Source organism: Chamaea fasciata, unplaced genomic scaffold, assembly GCF_029207755.1.
Source record: "Chamaea fasciata isolate MVZ Bird 193981 ecotype frontalis unplaced genomic scaffold, bChaFas1.0.hap1 SCAF_2, whole genome shotgun sequence".
Lineage (NCBI taxonomy): Eukaryota > Metazoa > Chordata > Aves > Passeriformes > Sylviidae > Chamaea > Chamaea fasciata.
In genome coordinates this window covers 107,265,729-107,276,451 of record NW_027094087.1, presented here as the reverse complement: position 1 = coordinate 107,276,451, position 10,723 = coordinate 107,265,729, and positions in this window count along the sequence as shown.

Sequence of the window (10,723 nt, the reverse complement as noted above, 5' to 3'; positions counted from 1 at the left end):
GCTTCAAAAACTATTAAGTAAGCCAACTTAGTGCTCCAGCTCCATGATATATAATAATCACCTTTGCCATGGCTGAGATTTAATTGAGCCAAAAAAGAAAAAAAAAAAAAAGAAAAAAAAAAAAAAAAAAAAAAGCAATCTGGATAGTATTTGCTTTAAAAAAAGATCTCCCAAGTAGTCAAAATGAAAATATTAGACATGGGAACCAAACCCAACCTTTTATAAATAATGCATATTCTGCTGAAGTGAGGAATGCATGTAGTTTTTGTTAGATCTGAGTGGGTACTTTCAAAATACTCCAGCAGACCAAATATTGGAAATCTCAATTATGTATTTGCACTGAAGAACATACTACTAAATTAGATTTATTAGCACAAAATCCTGTGATAAGCTGTCAAATTCATTTGAATTTGCCCTGTAACTAATAGAATTCACAAAAGCAGGAATTAGAAAATGCATAACCAACCTCTAATTCAAGTCCCTAGCTGTGTCTTTGAAATGTGTGTTGTAAGTTGCAAATTAAAGATGATATCAAATCAGGAAGTAATAAGTACCTTTTATGACTGGGTTTCATTGTGATACAACTTTTGCAGGAAACCTTTTAAATGATAGGCAGGAAATGAAGGTTTTCTGCTGTAGAACACTACAAATTCCCATCTCAGTGAGTAATCATGAGCATTGCCTGATGTCAACTGCCAGTGCAGTTGTTTCTACTCTGCTCAACTCTCCTTTTAGGTCCCGGGCTTATATCACACTATTTTCTCTAAACTCAAAGTCACAACATTTTCCTAGAGACCATCTGGTGTCCAAAGTCATGGGAATGTTGGTTGCTCTGCCTGACCTAACAGGCCGTTAATCTTAAATGCATTACTCTTCATTTAGTGGAGAAGAAAATAAAGTCAAGAATGCCTCCTTTGGTTTCAAAGAAGAAAAGGTTTTTTGTTTTGTTGGTTTTTTTTTTTTTTTTTTTAATGAAAAATTTGAAATAGTTGTCAGAAAACATAGTGATAATATCTAATCCTGTGGAGCTGAGCTGAGGTTGAGAGCTTAAGAAGCTTGTTTCTAATTTTCCGATAAAGGATAATTATTACACAGCAAAAAAGAAAAAAACACACAGTAAATGCTGCAACATGAGACAACAGACAAGTGATTACAGAGAAACAGCCCTGTGTTTTGGTCACAGTTGGATTTATCAAACAGATCTTCCTTTCCCAGGAGTGAAAGTTCTGACTGCTGCAGTGAGGGGTTCAATCCTGCACCCCATGTGCTGCTGGACGTGTCTCCAGGAGCTGCCTTCCCAGAGCTGGGCTGTGTTTGCCCAGGAGCCCTGGGCTGGAGCTTGAGAGAGGCGCCTGTCTGAGGAGATGTGCTGCTCTATTCCTGCTGTGGCAAAATGCTCTGCTCCTCCAACAAAGAGCTGTCACCAGCAAGTGCAGAGTGGATTTCTGCTTCCTTCACATGTGAGCCTCAGCAGGGGCTGCAGCCACATCCACCAGCTCCTCATCCAGCATCTGAATCTCTTCTTCTCTGCGTGGCTGGGTGGTGATGCCTTCACCCAGCAGTATTTTTTGGGCCAGTTTTCCCCCTTCATTCAACACAAACTATAATTTTAAAGCTGCCCAGAGGGTTGGTAGAGAATTGTTTCTTGCACTCTTTAAGAAGAATCCCAACATGTAGACGATGCTCTGAGCAAATTCTTTTTGTCCTCATTCTATGGGCAACTAAATAGAGCATTTGCCTGCCAGTGCTAGTATTCACATAATCAGACCTAGTTACTTTCTTTGTATTTATTTTCATACAGCAAAAGAAAAAATATTCATTTTCCAGAAGAGATTGATTTTATTTTAGTTTTTTGTTGCTGTTATTTTGGTTTTGGGTTTTTTTTGAGAAAAAGTATCATATCTCAAATTGGAAGATGTACACTTAAAGACATTATAACACTGGAAATAATACAGCAACCACTAATCCATCAAGAAGTCTGGGGATTGTTCTTAAAGACAAATAATAAAACCCTGTTTTACTGGTGATGATGCCAGCTCTAGACAGACAGTGACAGTTGAGCATCAGTGATGGATGAAAGCAATTTCTGTGTGTGTATACATAAGCTGTAGTAAAGCCACCAGGACTTGGTGTTCTTTCCAGTGATTTTAATTGGAGTTTTGCCATTAAAATTAGCAGACTTAGACCCCTAATCATAATGAGTCTGATTGTACATATCTACAAGAAAGCATTTAAAAAATAATATTTTTAAGACTCTCCAACTATATAAATATCTGACACCCAAACAAATGTTTTTAAAGTGAGATACACAGAGACCTTCCAAGCTTCTGCTTAGTGGTTTTTAATTAACTAGAAGATGTGTGAAGCTGCAAAAAGATTTAGAACATTAAAACCTTGACAAGAGATGCATTAATGAGCCTACCATTGGTAGTATGCATGGCTACCACTGGTACATAAGAATATATGCATATTCTCTTGCCTGCACAAAATTATTGCCGTTAAAAAAAGTCTTGAAGCACCAACGTTGTGACCCTCTTTGCCCGTCATCAAAGTGATGCCTTAAGTTTTAGCTTTCATGTTTTTTTCAGATTCTGTGCTGCCTAGGGATGAAGTTCTGAGCTCCCTTCACAGAGTAGGTAGACATATCAAATCCTTTTCCTGCTGCAGAACAAGGACAACTTTCAGGCCCAAAACCACAAACAGTGGTGGACTAAAGAGAGAAAACAAGAAGGATGGGACTTCATAACCTGAAGCTGTAATTGGACAATTAAACCCCAATATGCAAATGGACCAAAATTTATAAAAATGTAAGATCTCATGATAGGTCAGCCATTTTGTGACAATTCTTAGACTACCCTGGGTGTAGCCCTGGTCAGGCTCCTGTCCTGCCCAAGGTGGATCCTGGAGGCCTTTCAATAAATACCTACTTTATTCTGTAGCTCTGCCCAGTCTCTGTTTCAGGTCAGCCTTCCTAAGATATCAAAAGTACTTTTTGTTATTTCTCTGGCATACTGGATTCTGCATGGGGAAAAGTACTTAGAAAGGACTCTGATCTGGGAGCCATGATTGTTTCAGAGACTGACGTTTAGCAGAAATGATGATTAATTTTTGCCACGCCAAGCATCAGAGCTAAGCACTGCAATCTATTTCTTCATTGTAACCATCTGATAGCAATCTATGCACAATGTTCAGGTCTAAAATTATTAGTTCAACTATTATAAAAGAACTTTGGCTGACAGACAAAGTCTGATAGAAGATAACAATACCAGGATCCCTGCTAATAGTTGTACTTCCTGTGGCTAAACTTATCTCAGTAGGACTAGAGTACCACAGTGGTCACAGGAAGATGTATTAATGATTCATTTAAGGGACTTAAGTTCCTCTCAGTCTGTCCTGTGGGATGTTGTCCTGGGTTGTAGTATAGGATGTGCACAAAGTATTCTATCACCATCTTCATGAACTGTTGAATCCAGGTGGGGCAGTGTTTTCCCAGACCCCCTCCCTCTGGGCCATTATCTTCTGTTAATGGCCCATCAGATGCCTTGCCCATGACTCATAGATAACTCCCTCCGGGAGCTATCTCTGTTTAATGAGCCATCAAGGACCCCCTGCATGACCCATCATCCCATTGTGAGATGCTCCGCCCAGGGGGAGGAACCAAGCATTCTCACCTGGATATAATCTGAGGTTTGGGACAGTACAGCGGGCCCTTACCCACTGGATTCCCAGAGGACCCGAGCTACCAGACCTTTCTACAGGATCACTGCTTCAGGAAGACCACCTCATCTAGACTGCTTCCATCACCCTGCTCAGGTTGTATTCTGACTCTGTCAGTGGTCTTTTGTATTATTGCATCTATTTTATTTTACTTTCTTTCCTTTCTTCCTATTAAATTGTATCTCTGACTTGGAGCCTCTCATTTGTTTTGCCTTCAAACCACTACAGATGTGCTTTCTGTCCCACACCTTTTAAATACACAGGGATAGTAGCTACTCAATGATAATCCCACTTTCAAGAAAACTAAAGCTTACCTTCATCCCAAGTGAGCTTTTTAGAGAGCCTAAGATATCTGATCTTTTTTTAGGAGTTCCATAAAGATGCACGAAGTTACAAAATTATCAGTCATTTGTGAAATTTTTTGCCATTTATATACAGGCCCATATCTTTTGATTTGTTTATCTTGAACTATATCAAGGTTAATTGAATTATACTAAGTCTCATTGCCTATGAATGCAATTACCAAGAAATTGATATGTTGGTAGACAGGAACCTTTAGCACATCCTGCTGCTGGGTACATGTTGCTCTATTAGAACCTCCCTGCAGACATTCATTTTTACCATTTAAATTAAATGTTGGATTCTGAACCACAATGAAGTAAATTGAAAGGAATAGTGGGCATCAATGCTATTTAAATTATTTCTACATTATGCAAACATCTGGGGCATTAACCAAGCAAGACAGAAGAACATGAATTTTTGACTCTTTTCTTCCTCCACTGAAAATGTGTGGTAAACATACGTATTGATAGGCAGATTATAAGCATATTAAATATATGTTGTTTTTTATATGCATATGCATACATACATTAAAAATTAAAGTAAACCCATGAAATATGAATTTTTGCATTTATTTACACTGTTTTTCACAACAATAAGTACGTGAAAAGGTGATCAAAAAAACCCTCTGCAATTTAAAATAAATTATAAGGCAGTTCCCTCGTCTAAATGAATGCCTGTATTTCTGGAAAAAAATAGATTGCCTTTTTAAAAGGATGAAGGTACCTTCTGCTGTGACTAATCTTATCCAACCATCTGAGAAAAGCATAGCAGGAAGGAATTTATTGAGTGTAATTATTCAGTATGCAGGTAGCAGTAAATAGCAAACACAGACTTCTTAGGGCATAGAGTCAATAGAAGAAATTCTTATTTACTGAGGGCTTTTGCAAGTCTGTTTTCAGAGCAGAGTCAACATTCAGCTCTTAGGAAGGGCACATCATTATCTGTTGTAGAAAGACTCTGGACTAACAAATTAGCATTGGTTTTTGTCTCTGTATTATCACTCTTAAATATAGCAGAATATGGATAATATAAAGGTCTCATTTTGTAGAGATAGAAGAACCCATATTTTCTTAAACGAGTTGTTAATGCAAAATAAAACCAATTCTAATTAAAAGCTCCTGCTGCATTATCTTCCTCTCTGGCTGTAGAGGATGTACATAATTTCAATTACAATATTTTGGAATCTATCAATTCATCATCTTCTATATGGCTATTGTCAGAAACTTTATGACCTAGAGATATAGGATGGCTAAAAAAGTCATTTAGACTTCATAGTCCCTGAAAGGAAATCAAGTATTCATTACATTGATCTCTTCAGCATATAGAAAGGGAGCCTAAATGTGCCTTCCAGAAATTTGACATAAGCAGCTAATAGTAATTTTCCTCTCTTCCTATTGTTCTGCTCCTATTTAGTCTTCTTTGGCTGCTTCAAACAGAGAGAGGAATCTTCTGGTAAGAGGTTAGTCCTTATTTCTTGGCCTCATTCTCATAAGATAAGATAAGTTACTGGAAATAGGCTGTAGCTCTTGTTCCCCTGACAAAGAAACTTCCTATTTTTGTAAAAGGTTCCTTCCTGTCCCTCACTCTATCAATGTCTATCAATCCTAAATTATCTTCCAAAAACTTGAAGACCCTTTAATTTTATAATTTCATAATTTCATTTTAATTCTACAAACATTTTTATCTTTTTTTTAGTTCCTCAGCTATGCAAATGGAATAAAATAATTTTTAATTTTTAATAAAATATTTTAAAGGATATTTTATTTCTTAGTATTAAAATGGTATTCTAAGCACCTTTATTATAGAAATCAAGGAAGCTTAAAGTAAAGACAGTGATGATAGCATCACCTTTCTTTTTTCACTGCATTCAAACCCTTGGAAGATTTGCACATACATCACTTGGATATTTTGCTTTATACTGTCTTGTAGATTCTTCAGGGGATATGTGAAGAATTTATATGGCTGATAATCTTATAGACAATGCCACACTGCCTAGTATTCTGAAAGCTTAAAAAAATTAATCTGTTAATAGGCTAGTGAATAGTCACACTGGGGTTTTACATATTTTCTTCCTTGTGTGCTGGTATTTTTGACAGTGGTTAATAGCTGTTCAGATTGCAATTTCATATTTTAAATAAAATTTAATCACCTTTACCTAAATGCAGACTAGTTTTTTCATTCTTCTTTTTTCCTGGTACCACATAAAGAGATATAGAATAATCCTCCAGTAACAGCATTTAATCCACGACAGTTCTGTGGGTTTCTAGGTGACCCGGATGTGTTATTGCACAATATTTCATCTCCTTCATTATGCCTCTTTTGCATGACACATCTATTATTTAAAATATAGGCTGGTGTCTTCCCATATCTTTTGCAGTTTTCAATGTCTTTCCTCCCATAAATATTCTTTGCCCTCCCACTTTATGGCTTTTCATTGCCATGATATGAGCTTAGTCCCATTGCTTCTCTCAGTTCTGTCATCCTCATATTTACAGCCTCGCTGTTATCAGATGTGGTATCTCCTCTGATGGTCCCATATACAATCCAGTGCTGCATTTTTATGTTGTTTTGGTTTATTTTATACTTTCAATTGAATTACAGCTTTCACTAGTACTAGACTTTGACAACTTAGGATGCCTTTCATATATTATCTATCCTAGCCCATATCCTTCTTAAAGCACAATACTCACAGTTTGATCTCACTGTGAACTGCATTACAAAATAATAATAAAAAAATCCATCTGTCTTTTCACTCATTCCATTCCCATTTGAACATTCCATTTTAATAGGATATGCCTATTAAATGTGCACTAATTTTTGCATCTTTATGAGTAATCCATATTTTCCATGTCGAGAGAGACAGAAAGCACAGAGAGCACAAAGGCAATCAGGTGTCCAAACCTTTGAATTCAGTAACATCTGCATGTATCTTGAGTTTCCACAACTGACTACTCTTACCCCTGGGATATGGATTACAAATCTCATTGTACTGCAGTGACATTTCTGCAGTTTCATGTTATCACTTGAACCCTGCTGCCACTTCTTGCACAGTCTGAATACCTCCTTGAACATATTAATTTTTTCATCATTTTGAAGGTATTTCTGGTATTCTATATATTTTTTTTTTTTTTTTTTTTTTTTTTTTTTTTTTTTACAATTCCTGCACAGTATCCTGGACATTTAGTCCCCACCCATCTTCAGCTTCCACTTCAGCCTTCTTAATTTTTCATTGCATTTCTCCCCATTACCTCCCCAACATTTCATCAGCTTTCCTCATAACTAGCTGTGCAAAGGGATTTGGAAGGCTGTTTGGAAGGCTGTATTTCTTTTAATTTCTCTGTAGTCTCTTTTCAAAGGAAAACCACATAGTTCTGAAGCATGGAAAAAAGGCAGAGTTCCCAGACACCTGAGTAGGAAAGGTCAGCTTGATCCAGGAGCTTTCATAAAATCTTATTAAATTCCTGCCACATATTAGGTTGTTTTATAAAGTTTCCAAATGCAAATATAACAGCTACCAAAAGCAAGAACAAATCCATATGACTCATTAGTACAAAAAATAAACCAATGGATAGAGTTAGAGTCATCATTTCAAAGGGATGTGAGATAGGAAGACTCCTGAATATTGGACAGAAATTATTGTCTCCAAATTGGATGAGTATTTCTAATTCTCACAACAGTCCTTCGTGTCCTCCCCACACTGGGAAGCATTTTTCTTGCCATAGAATCCATCCATTTTAATAAAGTAGTCAATTTGTAAAAACCAACACATTTTGCTACTACATTTTGAAATTCACATTCTTCTTGCTTCTTTCTTGGAGTGGGAAGAAGAGAAAAATTCACTATGACAAACCCAAATTTGCATATTTTTGAAGCCAGGGATATGGAGTCACTCCAAGTCATTATGGAGGTGCTAGTTTATCATGTCCACATGCACTTGTTCATACACAGCACCATCTGATGCTTTTGTGCGAAATAGAAATATTGGCGTTGAGTTAAAGTTGCCACAAAATTCAGCAAGTTTTGAAAATAATTATGGCGCAGACAGTTTGGATCTGATCCCAGCCTTCAAGGATGTCACACAATTTCCATAAAGCTGAAAATTATTTAAAAAGTAAAAAAAACTCCTAAAAAACAACCCCATAAATTTAAAACTTTGTGTGGTCGTACACAACAAAACAGTGTAGCTTGCTTGAAATAGCAAGGAATGGAGATTTATGGGAAAATACTTTGAAATTAATTTCTGTTTTCTTTGGTAATAGTCAGGCCAAAATCTTCAGCATTTAAAAGTGTCTGCTCTCTGCTAGCTTTCTTCTGGCAGCCTGTGAGACTGGTTCCAGCCCTGTTCTCCTGGCAGATGGAGCACAAGGAGGGAAACATCTGCCTCTGTCTGCCAGGGCACTGAAGACATGTCTAACCTAAAGTATGTGAGTACTCCTTGCAGAGTGGGAATGGGTGCTATAAAGCACTGAAAGAGGCGAGACAGTTTTTTCTTCTCCACCAAAACAAAGTGAATTGCTATAGATGAGAGGGTGAATCCAAAAGTGATGTAAAATCATTGGCATTCCCACAGAGAATTCCCTGTCAGGCCTGCTATTTAAGTGGGGAGGCAGGGTAGTGGGATAGGTGTGATGTAGGCTGAAAAGAAGATCCAACTCTTCAACCAACTCCCATCTCACACCCTTACTTCACAGTGGTCGGAATCAATTTGCTTTCAGTATAGTATCGTGTCACTGTTTCCCGTTGGGTTTTGGGTCCCAAGTGCCATTTTTAGAGAGCCAGACATGTGATGTAACAAAGTCATGGAGTCTTTTCTTCCCAGCCCCCAGACCTGCACTGCCAACCTGCAGCTGCCTTCAGGCAGAGGCAAGCCCTCAGCACTTGGCTCCCTGGCTTCCTGATGCTCCTTGTACATTCAGGCTGCATCCGTTTGTGAATCAGTCCCTTCACTCTTGGCACCAATGGGGCTCTTCAGACAGATGAATCCCACTCAAAACAGAGAGGCAATTTCCAGCCCACGTTTTGGAGACACGGGGATGAGCAGTGTGAAAGGTCTGTAATGGTTCATCTCCAAATGAGTGGCGTGCCACAGACATCTGCTCTGTGTGTATCTGTGCAGACACTGCTCACAGCCAAGGCTCCAGCAGCAGGGCAACACCAGCCGCACCACTGCCAGCAGCTGGCTGCCATCCCACTGTGGTCCCATAAGGACAGAAAGCTGTGGGGACTATATGTTTCTGTCAGTGATAAACGAAAAAGGAAAACCTCGGTGCAGCCCTGCACTCCTGAAACTGAAAAGGAAGTTGATTTTTTAAAAAATTCATTGATTTTTTTAAAAAACAACGCCAAAACACAAATGTTTCCCCCTGTAGCGGGATAAGAGGGGAGAAAGGGGAATGAACTGATACTGCAGAAGGGTATGGGTTATTTATTACCAGTGCTTGTTCTGAACTAGCGTGCATTCCTAATGTATTCATCTACTCAACTCAGTAAGAGACTGGGGTATGCAAAGAATCTGGGACTGGGTTTAATTTTCATGCTAGTCAAAGTGATTTTTCTTCAATCTATCATATACTGTATTTGACATACAGCTTTTCCCTTAATCAGTAATTGACTGGTACATGCTTTGTGCTCCAGTGAAGGTAGATTTAATACACTGGACATCAGAATGAGCTATTTTTGTCTTTTGAATGACAAATTTAATTTTTGTAAGATGCATTGTACTATCATTTCTACTAATTTCACATTCTTCACCAGCTCTTTGGTCCATCATTTCATAACTAATGTTTTACTTCAAGTGAACAAGGATCCTGAAAACATCAAAGGTGCCTTGACAACTCTCAGTAGATCATGACAGCCTTTCATTCTCCATATTTCTTAATGTGGAGACATCCAGTAAAGGAAGAAACACAGGACTGTTGTAAACAGACTTAGGAAAAGTGAGTCACTGTTCTTTCAGTGATTTTATGAGTGGAATTTCACTGTCCAGATTTAAGTGGACTAGGGGATTGAGCAATTTACCTGGCCAGCTAGTGGAGAGACACACATGTTAAAGGAAAATATAAGTCACCTTCCAAGAGAGAGTTTTAATTTATTTTCTTTGTCTAAAACTGATTTTTTGAGTCAAAACAATTCTTCTGGTTTCATTCTGAATCTTGGTTTTGTGTGTATTTTTTTTCCTTATGAAAACAGAGCATTTTGGTGGGAAAAAAAACCCACTTAAAAATAGATCTAGAGAAAAGTCCTCATAAATAGCCATTATTTTCTCAATCTTCTAAAAATTGACGACCTTATTTTGCTTTGCATTCAATTCTGTTAAGAAATGAAGTTTCTGAGACTTCTCAATGCAAAACTTTCTTGGCTGTATTTCTGATTTCAAGCTTCCCTTCACTTTTATTTTCACTACTTCTTGTATGACTGACAGAAACCAAATGAAACTCTTTTACTGGCAGTCTTAATATGAATAACAAAGCAACTGGAGCTGTGAAGCACCACTTCTTGGCTAAAAACAAGTGGTGAGTGTACAGTGTGGAGGAGGGAGCAGGAGGAAAGGGAACTGCTAGGTCTCAATTTTCTTTTTCCTAAATGTTAAACATGCATGAAGTTAGTCTGACAGAAGAGGAGATTACAAGAAATGGGTGTAAAACACTTTGTATAGAATCTCAGG